This window comes from Manacus vitellinus, unplaced genomic scaffold, assembly GCF_001715985.3.
Source record: "Manacus vitellinus isolate BGI_N305 unplaced genomic scaffold, ASM171598v3 scaffold_26_pilon, whole genome shotgun sequence".
Taxonomy (NCBI): Eukaryota; Metazoa; Chordata; class Aves; order Passeriformes; family Pipridae; genus Manacus; species Manacus vitellinus.
Window position 1 is genome coordinate 4,006,420 of NW_021939960.1, and position 19,900 is coordinate 4,026,319.

The 19,900-nt window shown below is 45.2% G+C and overlaps 1 long non-coding RNA gene across 1 annotated transcript; it reads right to left on the minus strand.

Annotated features, from left to right (window-relative positions):
- LOC108639953 lies at nt 1–14,842 on the minus strand. The gene is made up of 3 exons (XR_003915864.1): nt 14,774–14,842; nt 10,048–10,188; nt 1–1,399 (listed from the first exon to the last, which is right to left on the minus strand). It is a non-coding gene; the product is annotated as an uncharacterized LOC108639953 (long non-coding RNA).
- Nucleotides 14,843–19,900: the final 5,058 nt, after the last annotated feature.

Here is a 19,900-nt window from a genome sequence, read left to right on the forward strand (position 1 = left end):
TTCTTGTGAAGAAAAAAAAAAAAAGAGAGAGAGACAAAAGGAAGAGGATATTTTCAAGTAAAACTAGGTTTGGGTGCAGGCATTTTTAAAGTGACTGCTATAGACAATGGTGAAATTAGTAAAATAAAAACGTTTAGCCAAATATTTTTGGCCAAAATGTGTGGGGTTTTTTGTTGGTTTTTCTTTTGGTTTTTTTTTTTTGCTTTTTTTTAGTAAGACTTTGATCCAATGATCTAAAAATTCATTAGAATTCAGAATAAAGCAGAATCTAGGAATGAAAAGGAAACACAAAATAAAATAGGGCAAAACGGAATGGCAAATGCTGTGCAATTTTCATCTGGAATTTACAGCAGCGTCTAAAGCTCAGTCACACCAGACAGTAAATGCTTGTTCCAAGCACAGTAAAATAATCTCAGAATAAATCTTTTCAGTTTCTACTGGCCCCATCCAAAGCTTTCCCACACTGACAGTGAAACCTTGCAGGTCTGCTGGAGTCCAGGCGTCACTTTGGGCACGTGAGCAATGTCATCCTGGGGCATTGGGGCTGCCAGCCCAAAACACCACACTCTGGTTCCTGTGGTAAAATACAAGACACTTGATATTTTAAATGGATTTTGTCCAGTTCATAAAGCAGAATCGTGCTGTCCTAGTCCAAAACAGGAAAATAAGTTAAAAACTGAGCACAGCTGTAAACAAGGTGCACATTGGCAGGGCTCATCACCCTGGCAAGGGATAATTGTTCTCAAGTTCAATCAAGGTAGAAGGTGGGGATTTGGAAGCATTGCATCCATGGCACACTTCCCTGCTTTGTCACATCACACTAAACACTCGATAAAAGCTCCCTTTGAAGAGGAGCCAAGTCTGTCCTTGCTTGGCTACAGAGATACTGCACTGGCTTTGCTGAGCCACCTTCCAGTTGTGCAGAGCATTTGTAAGAGCTAGAAAAAGGGTAGGAGTGAACAAAAATGTTGCAGTTCAAAGAACAGTACAAAAGACAGAGAAGTAATTAATTATTAGGGTTTGCCTCTGTTTTTTTGCCAGCGGTGGGATATACAGACTGTTGGTAAAATGTATTATTAAGGACCCTGCCTACTCTACGGATTTGAATATGTGTCTTTAAATATCCAAATATCACTTGCTATCTTCAAAATCACGAGATTGGTAAGAAAATCAAGAGATTAAAAAAAATAGTAGTAACAAAGGGTTTTCTTTTGTGTCTTTCGTTCTGAGGTGTTGGTCTGCCAAGCTAATTTCAATAGAAACTCAGTTAAAAGAAAATAAGAAAGGGAAGGTGAGACTTTCCCATGATTATACCAGAAGTTCAGTTTCCCAGGAAAGCGAATCTGTAATGTGATGAGATCACTTCCAGCTGATGAATCCGAAGTTTGTTTTTAGAAGGCTAAAAACAACAAAAAAAATAAGATTAAGAAAAAAAGCAGCACCCAAAAGCAGATCACTTGCACATTGGGTATCTGGGCCCAGCCAGAGCACATGAAGTACGTGCCATCTCCCCTGCTTTCCAGTTAGGGCAAAGTGATATTGGTCTTCCTTAGAGAATTCATACTTGGGCAGAGATGTGAGTGGTGACTGATCTGCTGCCTCCACCACATAAGGAGCTGCCCAATTTTCTCCTTGTGAAAACCCTTCGATTTGTCCTCCGATGTGACCCACACCCCAGCCAAGAGCAGGACTGGCTGGATGGCAGTCCCACTCCAGGGCTTTCCTCCTGGCAGGCACGGAGGAGTTGTTGTCCATCACTCACCAGCCAGGGCACAGGGCACAGGCCCATTTCTGCCTCTCGCATTAGCACGGGCTGATGGAGATATCATCTTCCTCCTGCCTCTGCCAGCAGCCCCACCCCAGAGCCCAGTGCTGCACAAACAGCCTCTGCCCACCAGGTCCCTTTCAGCCCGTGCCCAGTTCCTCCAAGCAGGTGTTGTTTGCTCTCACATCACAGCCCTTGTTTGGAGAGGAGGTGACCACAAAAGCTCAACATCGTTGCTATTGATTCTCAGCCCTGGTTTTGTTGCAATGACCAAGTGAGTGGCAGCAGGTTGGTCCTTCGACTTATTTTCTGCTGGAAGAGGACATCAAATATTTGCTTTCCAAAATATTTGCAGCAGCTCCACTACAATTAACAACATCAACTGAAATGTTTAAAAGGGTAGGGGAGTGCTCCCGTGCCTTCACTCTCCCCCGAGCTTTGCTAAGATGATCCAGAAACTCTTGGGTTTCGTTGCTTTGCCATGGAGTGCATCTCACAGGCAACACATATGATGGGCTTCCCTTTGGTTTCACTGGAAGATGCCTGCAGGACTGGATCAGAGACTCCTGGTTCCTATTCCATACCTTTGCAGCTCTTAGGGAACAGCTTTCACTAACATGATGCAGAGCAGTTAATGGACTCACTAAACCAATGCTATTGCAGCAGAACAACTTAGGCCTTGCATTTCAGGAACAAAACTGCCTGAGGTTATGTGCTAATTACAGACTACTCCTATCATTCTAGTTTACATTGCAGGACACCGTCCAAACCACCAACCAGAGGAAGAGTGTCTTATCTTCGATGTGAGGAAGCTCCAGCTGTGATTGAGCATGGATGTTGCATTCAAGGTGAATTTAGGGGAGGGCTCCACTTTAAATGGGGAAGCCTGAGCCAAGACCTCCTCTGTATGAGCTACACAGTCTGTTCAGTAGCTGGTGTCAGTAGCAGAGTTACCGAGTGAAGTGTCTCCATCTGAGACCTCCATAAATGCACTGAATCCCAGATAAGTTTTCCCTCTCTCAAAACACACTCACATAATGGCCAAATTTCAAGAGTAGACTTGGAATTCTGGAGGCAAATTTCTCCATTGCTGAGATGTGTAAAGACCTTTTTTCTCTGAGGGACTCGCAATGTCTCCAGACGTGGCAGAGGTGGTGGGAGAGGGGTTTTCTTCCAGGCAGGAATCATTGCTCACTGCTGCAATAGATATTCAAAGCCACAACTCAGCATAAGCTTTGCAAAAGGGAGACACCTACACAAACCACGGGATTGCTTGGGACTGAGTGCTGCATCCAAAAACCTGCTAGTGAAACGTCATTTACCTGCAGGGGGAAACATGGGATGGCAGAGAATGGGTCCATCCAACCAGGCAAGTCTGAGATAGAGACTCTGGTGAGTGGGTGCAAGCCATGGCAGTCTCCTCCCCAGCTCTCACTCCTCTTCACCCCCTCTTCTGGATGACTGACAACAGGCAATCATTTAGGAGGGGATTTTAACTCAGTGCAATCGATCACTGAGAGGATCAGACCCACAGAGCTTGCAGGGTGTGACTCAGTGCTAAGTGCCTTTTATTCTGCAATCTTCTAGGCAGAGACTATGCTTTTGGCTTCATGTACTCTGCAGTTTCTCTCTTTTCCTTCTTTTTTTTTTTTTGCCCCTTGTAAAGACTTTGCTATGTCAGAATCTGTCAAACAACTCCTTGTGCCATGTTTTCACAAGAATCCTACTTGCTGGCCACTGCCAAGCTCCCTTTTAAACAATCCTCAGTGAAGCATTGCACTGCCTGTGCTCTGCTCTCTCATGCCATATTTAGACAAAAGCCAGGGAATTCCCTGCCCTCCATGAGGGCTTGAATGAGCGCCTTCTTCTCCCACCTCGACTAAAAATGTATGTGCTCTCACCAGCCAGGCCTTCTACCCAGCTTTATTTTTAATTTATTTCACACTTTGATTATCTACCTAGAAATCAGAAGGGGGGAAGGGGGAAGGAAAACGTAAAGAAAAAAAATTAAACAAGTGAATGTGAACAAAGACACATTCTTAGTCCCACTTGGTGCATTCCCAAAGAGGCCAAAACCCAGCAGCAGTGGAAACAAAACACCCAGGCCCCACACTGACACACGTGGCAACAAAACACCCAAACTCCACCCCACCCACCACCTGACTGCACAGCTGACAACAGCTGGATCATGGCCACAGGTGGCCTTTGGTGCTTTGGCCCAGGGTAGGCAAACAGCAAAGCTGGAGCTGATATTGATGGAGATTTGACAAGGGGGGGTTCTGGCGACGCACGAGGACCCAGAGCCACCTGAGTCACTGGGGCATGGGATTCCCGTGGAGCAAAGGAAACCTCCCATCAGCAGGACACAGGGCAGGGTGTGCAGAGCCAGAGCAGGGAGCTCTGTGATTGCACACACAGCCCTGCACGTTCCCATTCACACTGGCAAAAGCTGGAGTTTGAGGGCTCTTTCCTGACGCTGCAGAAGTCAATGGGGCTGCAGATCCTTCTGGAGCGGCTATTGAAACGCCACATTCCAGAGCACTGTGCTAATCGCTTTCAGCCAGCCCTCCAGCATCACTCCACTCACTGATGTTTAAATTCTTTGCCATACTTTTGTCCACAGCGCATGGGCCCCCCAGATTTTTTGACATGTGGTTCTTCTGCTCACTGCCAAGTCTGCTGGGAGAGGATGTCAGCCTCACAGGACCAAAACAGATGCTGTCCATGCACTAACTCTGTCAGAAAAGCTTCAGATAAAGGCTCGTCTGCCCTCCTACCCTGCTCCACAAACACTAAAAAATATTCATTATATCTGCCCCACGAACCTACTTAGGAGAAAATTTGAATCCCAAAATTGAGAGTCAGAGCATTGTTGAGTAGAGTGCACGTGGCCTGAAACAGGGGATGAAATACTCTGAAAAACAAGGCAGAATTTGCACTAGATTTTTGTTTTCATATACATACATATATATAAAATCTACCACAGCTATCTCAAATATATCCATAATGCTGGTAGTGATGAGGGTGACCCTACTGCAGACTGGATGCAGACAGGCACCTTTTAACTGCTGTCATTTAATTCTGTTCAATGTGGCTTGAGCTGACATCACAACTGAGGCATCACTCAAGCCTTGACTAGCCCAGTGCTCCTGGTGTTATTGCTGCTGCTGGGAGCATTCTGGGGACAGTGAGAGAGGAAAGAAATGATATGGACAGAGCTATAGTGTTATGAAATGCACCCTTAGGATCATATGTTCAAAAGCACTCAGTTCCCATTTAGGAACCTAAATGAAGTTGGCAGGATTTCAGAAGTGCTCAGCATCCATCAGCTCCTACTGAGAACATGCTGAGCTCTTCTTAAAATTGTCAGAGAAAAACAATTCAAAGATAAGAGCCAGCTTGTGGCTTACAACTAACATCATTTTATGGGTCTTCTGAGGAGTTTGGCAAGAGCAAGAATAGCTGCTTTCACAGATATTGTATATGAATCCACATCTCGAAGCATGGGGTCAGCTCTATAAGCAGCCACCTCACTGGCTGCCTCTTGCAAGAGCTCTGAACCCCAAGGAGAATTTTCCACTTTGTGTCAGAATGATTCCTTCATAGCACTTAATAAGTGGGAGTTTGCACCTGATCATGCCAGGAGCAACCACATCAGCAGAGATGAGAAGGACCAGTTTGAGTACCTAACAACTCAGAACATAACCCACAGTGCTGCAGGCAGGGTAACTGTGAAAACATCTGGAGAAGTGTACTAATTTAGTCTTAACTTGTATTAGTTTTTGACATATAATTAGTAGCAGAACTAAATGTCAGTTGGTACCTTTTGTCTTTGAACGCCCAAGAGCTCTTTGTTCTGTGAGTGAGAAAGATGCCTTCTCCCAGGGGTGACACAAACAGTTTGCCTCACACAGTTATGGCTGGGCCAACACCATGGAAACCTTCAACAGACTGAAAGATCTGTCAAATCTCTCCAAACACTTCCAGAGGCATCAATCCAGCAAAGAACTTAATCACTGCAGCAGTATCACTTGCCCTCCTGGAACCACTGATCTATTTGAAAGAGAGGCTGTGAATTCAAATCCTCCCCCTGCTCACAGCTCCTCCAGCCTTGAACCAGATGAGCCTTGGGACCACACCAAAAATACCCCAAAGCACAGCACCTTGTGTCAGGCTTCAGCTCACCCAGGGATATGTTATGATCCTTGAAGGGGGCTAAGAACAAATTCTTCTTATCAAGATCCTGTTTTTTCACAATGTCCTTCATCTTACATTGAGATTCCAGAAGTTATCTTCCAGGTAGGAGTAGCTTGCTTATCCTTACTTGCCAGGTATTTCAAAGGTTACAATGCCTGTCTGCCCCTTAGCTTGTTAGGTTGCTGGATCTAATTCCACAGAAAAACTCCAGAGATTCTTCTAGGAACAGCAGGAGCTGAAGGATCTGATGAATCTTGCTACAAATAGGTCCCTTGACTCACCTTGGTCTGGGAGGTGGGGCTGTAATTCAATCTGCTTTCCTATATGAGATTGCTACATCTCAATCAGAGCTGCCATAGGACACTAACACTCATAGGATTAGGACAATACTTTTTCTTTCTCTTTAGTTTAGGAGAAGTTTTGGGTTTCTTCAAGTCAAAATCCCATCTACTGAAGGTGGAGGCAAATGTACTGATTCCAGAGAAGCCCCTGCTCCTAGCCCAGCTCAAAGACTCAGGAGAGAGATCAAATATTGTGCAATCAAGCACTGCCAGACTTTACAAACTCTGGCCATGTTGATTTGCTTCCTGACATCTCAACATGAAGGCAGAATAACAGAAAAAAGCAAGGCACTATTTTCCATTCTGACTAAAACAAGTAGTTCAAAATATGCATGAATTTGATTTGTCACTCCTCAAACATAACAATTCATTATGATTCATTACTCCTAAGTATCCGAGCTCATTTTCTACAGCTAATTAACCTTGTAGGCAACACTTCACTCAACAGAGGATCACTTTATTCCCACAGGGAAGGCTGCAGTCTCTGCTGCCTTCTACAGAACATGCTTGCCATGGTTTGGTCAAGGGGCCCTGCTGCCCTTTCTCTCCTGAGTGACAGCCTGAGGAGTCTCATTTAGAAAGAAATGGAGAATTCTCCACGTCAGTGAGCAGCATGTGCCCAACCCAAACACAGTCTCTTTGGTAGCACTGAAGGGCCAGTTGACCATTACTGCAGCCACTGGAGGTTAACAAATACTCATCCTTTGCACAGCTGAGCTGTGCTCAACTAGGCAGGAGAGAGGAGGGTGAGAAGGAAGATAAAAGACACTAACACCCCTGGAGCAGCGAGAGGAATGGTGAATAGTGCAGCTCCCTGGGATGATGCCCTGTCCTAGGGAAGGCAGTGGCTCACACAACTGTGTGAAGTTTGGACAAGACCTTTGAGTCTTTCTCTTGGTCCCTTTTATCCCCTGCTCAGATTTAAACATCCTCTCAACTTCTCATGTATATTTAGACCAAAGAAAAAGACCATTAAAATGCCAAGGAGGCTTTCATGTCAATAGTTTTGTTATAATAAACCAGCTCCAATTCTAAACTCTGCTTCTGTGAAATTACTCATTGGACAGAACACTTTAATCCTGAATTACTAATTAAGTGCTGCTGTCACTGTCAGATGATTGCTGTTTTCACAGGTCAACCACAGCAGGAAGGGGAATTTTAACAAAACATTGCCTGACCCCAGGGATTTACAGGCAGCTGCTTCTTTAGGCACCATGGTATAAAGTCACACATTCCTCATTATAGAAGTCTTCATAAAGTACCAGTGACAAGACCTGAGTACTGCTGCTGCTTTTGAAACACTAAATGCCATTTCACTGCTCCCACAGACTGTAGGACAGCGCAGCCCGAGCGTCACCCAGTGAAACCCAAGAGCTGTGTCCATTTTTAGAACCAGCCTGCCTGAAGATATGTTGCATTATCTGGGCAACACGTAAGGGAACAAGATGAACTGCAGCTCCCCCAGCCACTTATTTACCTCCTGTTTAAACAGAGCCTCTGCAGCCTCTCTGCTCCCCTCCCGTGCACCCACTTACTCGGCACCTCGTGCAGGGCTGCCACTCTATTTTTAAGGGCCTGCTGCTGGCTTTCATCTGAAGCTGCCTGATTTTTTTATTTTTTTTTTTTTTAGCTCCTGTACTCTTTAAACCTATTTAAAACATGTTGGTAGATAAAAGTAGTGAGGGGACATATAGCAAATGCATCATGGTTAGCATTGCAAGTGGAGATTAAGGCAAGAGATACAACCCAAACAGAATAAAAAAAACCATCTAAACTCAATGATTAGGGCCAAACAGCAGCTGTCCTTGCTAAGGGAAGCATCTCCCATGTACTCAAAGGGGGGTTATTTGAAGACTTTAGGGTTTGTTCTGGCAGCAAACACTGTGGGGTGCTCACAGTGAGGAGGAACAGCGACTGACAGCTGTGAGGAGTCCTGCCAGTGCACGTGGTCCCTGCAAGGCATTTTGAAATTGTCCAGGGTTTGCCAGGGGGTTCAAGGCTCTGCTGGTTCCAGTTCTGAGCCAACACAAGCAGCAGTGCAGTCAGTGGACTTGCACAGTCACACAGGAGGAGGAAATACTGGTAGGGGAGTCTCCAGCACTGTTCTCTCTGCAGGAAGGTGGAAGGGTGCCAGAAACACACGGCATGAAAATCCACTGTCCTCCCCCATAGCTGCAGTTGTGCCCCAAACCAGGATGCACTTAACACCCTTGAACAGGGAGACTGGCTTCAACCTTGAGCCTAAAACCCCCAGCAACTCTCAGCAGTAACTAGAATGACACTGTTGGGGCCATGAACACTGACAAGCCACTAGATGTAAATAGGGATGATGGTTGACTACACTGATACATTACCAACAATATTGAAAACCACTTCCAAAAGTTCACATTTTGGTAGCTTGGAGATTTTTTTACCCCATGCCTTTGATCTCGAGTTTTCTTGGCTAATATTCAGATGCCAGGCTCTGTCACCACTCTAGAGCTGCCCTGAGCACCCTGTGGATGCTCCTGGAGTTCCTGACACACACACCTGCCTCTGCTGCACTGTGCAGACTGAGCTCAGCTCCATTTCACATTCAGGACATCTCTGAGAACTGGTTGAAACGAGGACTCAGTAACGCTTCCATCAGATGCTGATGGGCCTTTTTGTGCCAGGAAAATGGATGTGTGCAACAACAGCAAAAGTGCCTGGAAGTATCCCAAAGCCTGAGTGAAATGGGGGAATGTTGAGCGGCATCAAACAAAAGGAGAAGTGATTTAATCTCCACAGATGGGGAGAGGGGAGCAGTGTCAGGAAAAGCAGGAGAATGAGATTAGCTGGGCAATAAAACAAAAATGAGCAAGAGGTGGAGCGAACTGTGCTGAGATAAGAGGAGGTGGATTACAGGGTTGGCAGATGGAAGGGGAGCAGGCAGCCAAACAGTGAACAAAAAACAGGTAATAAATCTGGAAAAATTGTCATCAACAATGTTAAATACCATTTCCAACCCATTTTCTCCAAGGAGGTAAGTGGTTATGGCGGGGGGATGTACAGTGAAACCCTGTGCCACTCCCTCAGGGTACGGTGACCCTGCCCTGTGACCTGCAACACTGGCCACTGCAAATGGCCACCAAGGTGTGTTTGGTTGGACTCTAAACTCTTGCAAGACAGCCAGAATGCTTTCTGACACATGGCTAAAGCACTCCTGTAACACAAGCGGTGAAAGAAATTGCTTCTTTCTGGAGGGCCTGACCACCCATTTGACTCAGGCTAATTCAGGAAAGCGACACATCGTCTCATTGCTGCTAAGAGGAGCATTTCCTCAAGCCTTGCTGGAGCACATTAGGCTGGGTATCTCAGTTCCGGATGATAAGGCAGCTTTTATCAAGAAACCCTCATTAATGCAGTTCAACTGGCAACAGGTGATTGATAACAAGCAGACATTTGACTGCTATTTAAGTCATTAAGCCCTTGACCACCGAGTTTTTGGAGGATATAATCTCTAGAATATCTTTGGCTGTGTCATTTTAGAAAAGCCATGTTGCAGCTTTCCAGGTCTGTCATTCCCCCATGAATCCCTCAACCTTCCATCACCACAGGTGGATCAGTGCCTGCTGGCAACATCTATCTCAGTTCTCCCTATCTCAGGAGGATACTTGAAATCATTTATTTGTTGCTGTACTTTGAGGCTGGGAGAGAAACAATATTATCTGGGAACTTAAAAAAAAAAAAAAGGAAAATTAATGGACAAAGATAAGTAATTACCTTATGAGTCTCAGACTTCTTTGGGGTAGGGAGAGCTTTTTGTTCTGCACTGGTGCAGTGCCTGGTCCTGCAGGGTTTCTGTCACGGTGCCATTGCAAGGCAAAGGAACAGCAGTGATGGCTCATATGTCATTGCAAACATCTATGTGGAATAATAAATACCTGCTTTGAGTTCACAAATTCCCACCCAAATGTGGGGCACAGTCAGATTAACCCCATTGCTGCTGAGCTGGGTTACATGTCTGCCCCTTCTTAATTCCCAAAATGGATACCTCTTCTTCCTCTGCCCCTCAAGCTTATTTAATATCTCTATAACCTTCAGCACAACCAGGAAAGGAGACAAGCAGCATGGGGGTGCAGTTTGGGGAGAGGGATGGGATCAAGGGGAAGGCAGGGAAAGCCTTGGTCAGGAGATCATCCAAGAGCCTTCTTGAAAATCCCCATTCATTCTAACTATCAGGAATAACAAGCATTCGACCATGCTGAAATGAGTGCATTTAAGTGTTTGCTTTCCTAGGAAAGCACTGTGATTAGGCAGTTCTTGGATAGACTGTGGGAGTTAAGTGCAGGAAATTCAATACTCTCTGTTATATACCAGAGGTCAGGCTAAGGGTCCCTTCAGATCTAAACCATAAATTTAGCAAACTATTACCAAAAAAGCCCCTCCAAAACCCCCTCCAGTCTTCCATTCAGCTTCTAGAAAACTCTTAAGTAACAAGATCTGATTGTTGAAAATTAGCAAAGAGGCCAAAACCATCCGGACTCTACATCTGACTCCAGTTTTTATGGCACTTATGCTCCCTGCCAAGCCCCAGGCAGCCAGGGAGGCTCTGGAAACAGCATTCCCTGAAGATGCCCAGAGCTGTAGCCAAAGGGCCCAGGGCTCCCTACTCCACAGGCACTTGCTCCTCATCTGACCTCAGAAGTTGCTGTATTTCACACACTGTTCCTCCCTCACCCAAGCTGGGAGGTGGAACAGCTCATCCCGCTGGAAAACATAACTAAAACCATTGTCTAAACACAAACCCTGCACCCTGCACCCATCCAGCACAGAGAAAAGGGGCTTGAATGAATGTTCAGGCTGAAAGTGGCCCAGGAGGGCAGCCTGGGACAGCAGCTCCAGAGGGGAGGTTTTATGGGAGGACATCAGCACACAGCACCAGGCAGAGAGTGCCCAGTGCTTTCTGAGCTGCCCAAATCCAGCCCATGAGGCTGCATAAGCTGTAGCTGAAACAAGTTGTGTCAGGTCCTAGCACCAGGTGTTAGGAGGAGGTGATTTCCACCACGGGATTAGCAGCCCGATATACAGCACACACTCACTGCAAAACTGTGATCATATCAAAGCTCCATCTGTACTCAGGCTGGAGCTCGGAGCTATTAATGACTACTGGGGGAGAGCTAACAATTTTTTCTTACTACCACTTAAATAAGCTTCCTATACCTTGAAAACTAATCATTCTTTTTTCTTTAATGATGTGTACATACACACCATTTTTTTTCAATATAGATAATATATACACATGTAGGGAGAGGGACAGTTGCACAGATTTTAACAGAATATTTAAAGTTCTGTGTTTATACTTTTCTCTAGAGGAGCTCAACTGTTCTCTGCTTGGATGCAAAGACACATACTTGCACTCTAGGTATTTTTGGTCAGAAGGAAAAGATAAATAGATAGTGTATTTCAAACGTCACACTTTCAGCTGGCCTTATCTAACTTTGGTCAAGAATTTAAAGCTTTGCACTGGATGCTAGCACATTTTAAGCTTGAGCTGTAACTCTCTTCTCCTGACAAGAATTTGCTGCTAACCGAGCCTATCTGTGACATGGGAACCAAGGCTGTCAAACTCACTTCACTTATTAGTTATGAAATGGGAAAAAACAGTAATCTGTGGTGTCACATGGAAACATGAGTGCAGCGGTGACACAGCCCTTCATACGGTGTCAGCACTAAAACCAGAGTATAGATTATTTGGAAAGTAATAAACACCAATCTCGTGATTCTACTCTGGGCTGGTTCTATGACAAAAAAGGCAAAAAACCCCCAACCTAAACCATCAAAACAAAAGCAGAAGCTGACAGCCCAAGGCAGTTTGCAGTCCTGTCCCACCAGCCATCCCAGGAAGGCATCCATGCCCTGGACACACATGACTCCCCTGAGCCTCCCACCCCTGAGGTCAGCACAGATGCTCAGAATGGCTCTTTCTAATCTTCAGCACGTCAAACCTTATTAGTTGATTTTATTAAATCTCTCTCCAAACATCTCTGAAGTAACACTTGGTGTTGCTGTATCCCAAAATAGCCGCTCAGTATGAGCTTTTGGCAGCCAGCACAGAGGCTGGATGAGACCCTGGAGAGTTGGATTAAGAAGGAAACTCACAGCCTAACCTGTTTGTCCTTGCGACTGGCACAGCCTCTTTCCAGCCCCAAACTGCCCCCAGACCTCTTTTACCTTAGGAACTCTTCAAGCATCCCTGCTCCTCTGGCTGCCTTGAGCTCCAAACTTGGCACAGGACAAAATCCTGCTCACAAATAACTCCAGTCGTAGAAGATCTGCACTGGGACCCAAACTGTACAGCTGCAGGAACCCTCCACCACTGTGCAGCCCTTGTGACTCTTCCTGTTCAACAGGCCTTATTTCTGCTGTCTGAGAGGTGAGATATCCATGAGACAGAGGCCCCCTGCCACTGTTAATTATTAAAAGCATTTATCACTGACTCTATAGCGATGGGCGGGTGGCAAATCTTTCGCGAGCCATAAAATTTCCATGCAAGAACTTCTCAGGGGAAAGAGCTGGAGGAAATCATAGTACATTTTAAATGCAATATGAATTCTTATCAGTGCCTGTTTTGACACAGTTTTAACCTCTGACTACAGAGGTTTACAATTTAAAAGACATCTGGTAACTGATGATTTTAAAAGACATCTGGCAAACGGTGATTTTTCAAAGCTAGATGTCCACTGCATACATTCAAATGAGCTTGAAAAAAAAGCACAGGCACATCTGGTGTCATGAATTAGAGCTCAGAAAAATCCACATTCTCTGTTGCAACATTGCTGGTTCTGCCAGTGGTGAAGTTGCAGGTGAGTGAAAGCAGCACAGGCCTGACCTGGTGGCTGGAGGGACCAGATAGGCAGGTGCCCTCATGGGCTGAGCAGTCTGGAGCTGGACTGAGGGAACTTTTGCCAGCTCTTCAGCTGCATCCCAGGCTTATGATGCCTCCTGCCTTCCCAAGGGACACCCTCTATTTCTTAATTCCATGCCAATTCTTTTGGGGTGTGCGGTGGCCACTGGATTGGTAAACCTGTAGCCACTGTATTGCTCACTGCTGAGAAGACCAACATCAACAGCAACAGGCCCAGGATACCCAAAACACCCTCTGCCTGCACTGTGTTAGTGCTCCTGCAGAACAGAGCACAAGGGGAACCACAGGGCTTTCAGTTACCATTTACTTTCAGCTGGATATGAGCAATGTGGTAACAAAAATGAGTGGCTGTTCATCCACCAGCACAGCCCCCAAGCTTCTGTGTAGCCTCCCTCCAGGTCTGGGGGTCTTTCTGCTGCTTCCCATCAGATCTATAAGCAATGGTGGTCCTGTGATACAGCAGGTCTATGGCTTGGTCCTCAACCCATCCTTCCTCTTAGGGCCAGGCTAGCAGCCTGGATCACCTTTCCTTATCCCAAATATCACCTTTCTCCACCCATCCCTAGAATTATTTACATCTTTTCCATAGAAGAAAAATGGTCAGATTCAGCCCTGAGTCAAAAGATCCTCATTTGGTCCTGGATGTGTTGAGAGCATGGGTCACACACCAGGGCTGGAGCACAGAAAATCCTGGCTGTGTAAGTACCAGGGAATTCTGCCAAAAAGACCAGGGATTTTTTTCTGTAGTTGGCCCTTGGAGAATGCTTTCTTTGACATGCACACACAAAAAAGTATATAGAAAAAATCCTGTCTTGCAAGCTTATGAAAGCATGGCCATGTGCCACGGAGGCTAATGGGCTCCCCACTAATGCCCCCCATCATACAACTCAAATGGCAGGAACATACTCTAAGAAGTCCTCAGCCCCTCTTGTCTTTTTTTTAATTTATTTTGGTTTGTTTTAAAAAAAGCCATTAGACCCTTGAGAAAGCAGCCATTACAAACTATGGAAGGAGTTTTCCAAAGTGCTGAGCAGCTCCTCACAAAACCAGAAGGAGAGTTTTCCACAGAAAGTTTTCCATGTTATCCTTGCACAGAAGAAAACACTGAGAGGGCAAAACTCTGCCTTTGATGGTGTGGGAAAAAGGTCCAGTCTCAACTGAGCAAGGTGTGAGTTCCCTCTTCCCTTCCATCCCTCCCTATTCACCAGGGTCTATTCTTCTTCTGTTGTATTTGATGGGAATCCTCTGGCTCCAGCAAGGGGAGGCTCAGCCCACAGTTTCCCAGCTGTCACTGTTCTCCAGGGTTCTTGCTATTTGGAGATTTTCCTGCAGTCAGGTTGGCTTAATTCCAACAACTAGGAATGAGCTTCCCGAGACATCCCCTCCCCTTATCGCTCACTGTCTTAAACAAGCTTGACCTTTTGATTGATTTGAACTTTGGACAGCATTAAAACACTTGTTCTAGCAGATGAGGTCGGTCCCTCAGCTTTCTGCTGTGTGTAATGGGGCAGTTAATGCTACAGCAGTTTTAAATCATGGCATATTCCCAACCACGAGGACAGAGAAAGAAACAAAGCTCACCAGAGGTTGTCCCCTGACATCAGACTGGGCCAGGCTTGCGTTTCACAGCTTCAGCTTTCAACTCCTCCCTTCTTCTACTGCATATTGCAAAGAAAAAGAAAGCTTTCAAATACTGTAGAAAAAGTTCTTATCCCTCGATCTTCCTCTCCTCTCTATCATCCCCTCCTGATTTCCTGAAGCCATCCACGCAAAATCCCTGGAAATGCCTCCTGCAAAGGATGGTTGTGTCACTGGTGACCTTGAGCAGAGGTTTCTAATAACCAACAACGACAAACAAAAGGCGTAAGAAAACATTTCTATGGCATTTAAAACAGACTTGGAAGGAAAGATATTTTGCCTAAACAAATAAATATTCCTCAAGCTGCCACAGGCCAGAATTTGTAACATCACGCTATATGTCAGACTTGGAAAATAAAAAAGCCCAACTGGAAATGGATTACAAAGAGCAAGTTGAAAGAAATGCAAAAACCAACCACACGGGGAAAACCACACTGGAGTGAACCCAAATCTTTTCATCATTCTAGAAGTATTTGATGTTAACGTGAAGAGGAATTTATTCTTTTATTAATGCAGGATTTTTTTCTCTGCCATCTATTCAGGACTCAATACAGACAAATAAAAGCGCTGTCAGTGACTTCATTGCTCTCAGTTTTATATAAAGGGGTTGGACACACACTAATGGGCATTTCTTGGAGCCCTGTGACAAACAGGAGTAATGATGGGCCACTTTTTTTCCTGCTTGTAGAAGAATGCTCATGAGTTTAAAAGATCCAATAATGTTTGCTTATTTACAGTTGCAGTTCTAAAAACTACAAAAGGAAGTCTTAGTTGTAGTAGGGGAATTTACAGATAAACCTCAGCACTGAGAAACAGTTTTTCTTCAGTGGTTTGTACTCACAAGCCTCCCCCATGTTGGACATTGTGACATTGCTGTGAGAGGTCATGGCTGTGAATGTGAACTGCTATCTCAGATTGTTAGGACATATCCAAAGGGAAGACCCTGGATTTGACCACTTCTATGGATGATGTGACCACCACCTAAATAGATGGGCTGATGCATCCTCTGTCAAGTAAAACTCTTTTCCTGGTTTATAGATTGATCTTTAGGTGCAATGAATTCCAGTTAAGGTGCATGGAAATTTGGAATAAGCTCATCATAGCATACCACTGTGGCTAATTTCCTAATTATTAATTTCCTGTATTGCCCCAAAGGCCTGCAACTGCCATACTCCTTTACTTCCTGCCAACCTCAGTAAAGAATCCAGCGTTATTTACCCAAAACATGTAATTTTCTCAGGGAAATATGGCTAAACCTCGAGTCTGAGGGGTCTGATGGTCAGGATGCACCAGTGGTCACCTGGAGCAGAGCCAGTGATGCTGTGCCCCTCCAGCCAGGGCTGGGTCACAGCACTGTGCTCTCTGCACATGGTATTCCAAAGCACTCACAGGAAGGACACAGCCCTGCAACACTGACTGCATGGGAATACAAAGGGAGGGAGGAAGGCAGGAGAGCAAGAACATTGCTTTTCAGAGCTCATCATTTAACACTGGCACACAGAAAATCCCCCAGACCCTTGCAGGACCCAGCAGAGAGAGAAGGAAACAAATAATATTTTCTCAATTTAATTTTAAAAACGAGCACACAAATATGAGCGCCCATAAATTTTACATAGCAACATTCCGTCCTTCGGATCTCCCCAATCCACTCCCATCTGGAAAGTTAAACAAAGCTAGTTATCTTGTAAAATATTAATTAAAGTAAGCATTGTATTGGGTCCCATGAATCATTTTGTGCTCAATATTTGCAGTGTCACCATGGTGAGGAGCTGCACCTAGTGACAGTGCATTACTTACAAAGACTAGTGAGCTCAGCTATTGCTACTGGCTTCCCAAACTATAAACCTGTCATCTGGACTATGACAGCTCAGAGATCATAAAATGAGGCTTCAAAGTCAGTCTATCTACAAAATGCACATTGACTGAGATCAAATTGAAGATGGAGCTTTTCACAGAAACCTGAGGCAATAACCTAATGGGTTATAATATGAAGTGTGAAAGCTTTAGTGATTACAAGAGCAAAAAAAAGAAAGTAATTTGAAAGCTCACTGACATGCCCTCTAACAGATTCTGTACAGCCCAGTTTCAAGGCATATCTCTAAATCACTGGGGAAAGTTTCTTACAGATTATATTTCTTGGAAAGGGCTTTGCAGCACGTGCTCCTACATTCCCAGAGATCCAGTGGCCGCTCACAAATATTCAAAGCAGTGTCTCATGTCTGGCAAATATGGAACTGGTTTTACTTTTAGCAAGTTTGGATCCAAGGACTGGCTTTGTGTAAGGTTCCAAATGTGAGTGAGTACTGGGAGCTGATCCATTTACACCCAGCCTCTGCCACCTGGTAGCCAAAGCGTTTTGTACAAAGTGCCTCCCGTGGCCGCTTGGACACTCGTCTGAGTATTTCTATATTAAATCAGTCACAGAAAGAATAATTTAAAACTGTTGAGCGAAACATCTGGACCAGGCACTGCTAAGGCTGTTGTTTTATCAGGGTGGCTCTCCAGGGCTGGTGTTGGGAGGAGGTTTTTGGTACCCTCCCATGTTCTCTCTGGGCTGCAGTAATGAGATTGAGCCATTCCCTGGCACGAAGCATCTGACCAGACAAACCACACAGCAAAGCAAACCTCGCAGGTCCCTCCTCCTCCCCTGCTCTCAGCCCACTGATTATCTCAGATCATCAGTGTTTTGGATGACCGAATAAACAGGATTATCCTCTCCCAGTGCCTGTTAAGTCAAAACTGTATGGCGATCCTATTAGTGGATGGCAGTGGTGTGAGGATATCCAAGCAGGAGATTAGCTTTTGCTTGCTCTGTGGAGCTGAAAACAGCACCGGGAAATTTTTAATCTCCATGAAGGGGACACTAGAGCTCACAGAAAGCAAATCAAATTCATCTTTATTATTCTTCCCAATCAGCTGCCTAGCTCAAAAAAAAAAAAAAATAAAAAATTATCCCGATGGACAAAGTCATAACCTTCTTTCACTGATATGGCACAGGATTTGGGATGCCAATGAAAAACATCTTACATGCATAGCCTTTTTTCCCAAACTGATCCCAGAATGCTTTACAAGCACTGCATGCAAATGGCACGTGGGATTAGCAGCACTTTACAGTGGTCTGCCTCTGTTCCCACTGAGGTTAACGGGAACAGAAGTGGGACTTGCTGTTGAGTAAAATGTGAACCAGGCTGGAACACGGCCAGGACACTGAGATCAAGGCTCACATTCATTTGGAAGCTGCTGCCACAATGGCCCTATTGATCAGGACTTTGGGTTTACGTCTTGTCCAAAACAATGTACCAAGCTACAATAGGACATGAAATGATGCCATTTAAAACCTGTTGGTAATTCACCACTATTTATTTTTCAAGCACTCAAAGACAAAAATATTGAAAGAATGAGCAACGGGGGAAATTCCCATATCTAAATTAAAATCTTTTTACATAAACTATCTAGATTTTAACACAGGGCAGCATGCAAGAAAAGCCAGCCAGCTCCCAACCCTCTCAATACACGCATGCAGAAAAATAAATTCCTTCAAAAGAAGCTTTGAAGAGCATAATTAGGCATGAAAGTAACCATATATTAAATTATACATCTAGTAAAAAAGAGTCGTTAGCCCAACAAATGGGCTGTTAATGATTTCAGGTTTGCCTAAGGCCACAAGCTAATAAACTAGTGATGCTGCTGTTGAAAGCTGCAGCCTGGTGCCACAGTGCTTGCCCATGGGTAAGGGGCTGCAGAAAAATGAAAATCAATGGAAAAAAATCACAATATTTTGGACATAGAAACTACCAAAGCTTCAGATGGATGAAAGCTCTGCTCTCAGGCACCGTGAACTCCATCCCTTGTCCAGACTCCTCATTTCCACTGTGTGCTGGGATTGCAAAACATAGGACTTCCCATTTCCAAGGAGAACCAAACACAGCAGCCAGAACAGCCCCTTCTAAGGCAAGAAAAACTCTCCATGATGTGTCCTGGCACAGAGCATGCCCAGGGGAGCCACATCAGGAGTGTCTCCCTGTCTATCTGAAAGTCACTGCCAGTCCCTGCCTGCCCGGGACACCTCCCTGCCGTTCCTGACCTTGGGAGCTGCTACCTCTCTCCTCTGAGGCCACACTTCGGTGATCCTGGCAGCCATTTATATGGAAAGTAATCCCATAAAAGTGTGCTTGACAGCTTCCTTCACACATTTCTTAGCAACTGGTAATAAAAGGAAAAAAACAGCGGGCCATTTGGTCAGCCAGCTCTCTCCAAAACACTCATACTTACTTTCTGCCTCACAGTTTGAAGAGCTGAGGATGTGGGAACCAAAACTTGCACAAAATAGTCCATTCCAAGGCTAGAAACAGCAGAAGCAGGGAGGAGGGTGCCCACCCACTGCTGTCAGGATGACACGAGAGCTTATATATGAAATGAAAACACAAGCATGTGCACAAACCTCACCTCCACACTAGAAAAGGGACGTTTGTCAATGCAATTTAATACAAATAAAACACTTCACTGACACACAGTGCACTGGGCCCAAAGAACTAGACAAATGAAACATTTTTCAAAGGATGTAATTAGTCAGTAGTCCGAAGCAGACAAAGGAAACAATCCAGTAAATTTAAGAAAGAAGTTGTTCATCTCTCAACCAGCATCTTCACCAGCAAGCTCAAAGCCCTTCAATCCAGCTTCATCACAGGCAAGGGACAATGCCTGAGCTCCCAAAACTTTGCAAGAAGAAATGCCCATCCATGTACATATTGCAGTTGACAGAATAGTCCAAACTTGGAAAGAGACCCTGGAGACTGAGCCAGAATTCTGCTGGGTGCAGAACCCCCCTCACACATCGTTTCTGGGCTGGCCAGGGATGCTCCAAGAGCCCAGCATGGCACTGCCAGGGCTGCCCAACAGCCACCCTGGGAGGGCTCAGCTGCTCCTCCCCTCAGTGCTGAGTTATCTGCCTCTCTCCTCTCTGATTTCTCCTCACCACTTGCATCCTGTGGTGAAATGTGAAAGTGTGGAAACTGCATTTCTCCAGAGGGGCCCCGAGCTGTGTTTTGCCATTTGCTGCCCGGAGAGTTG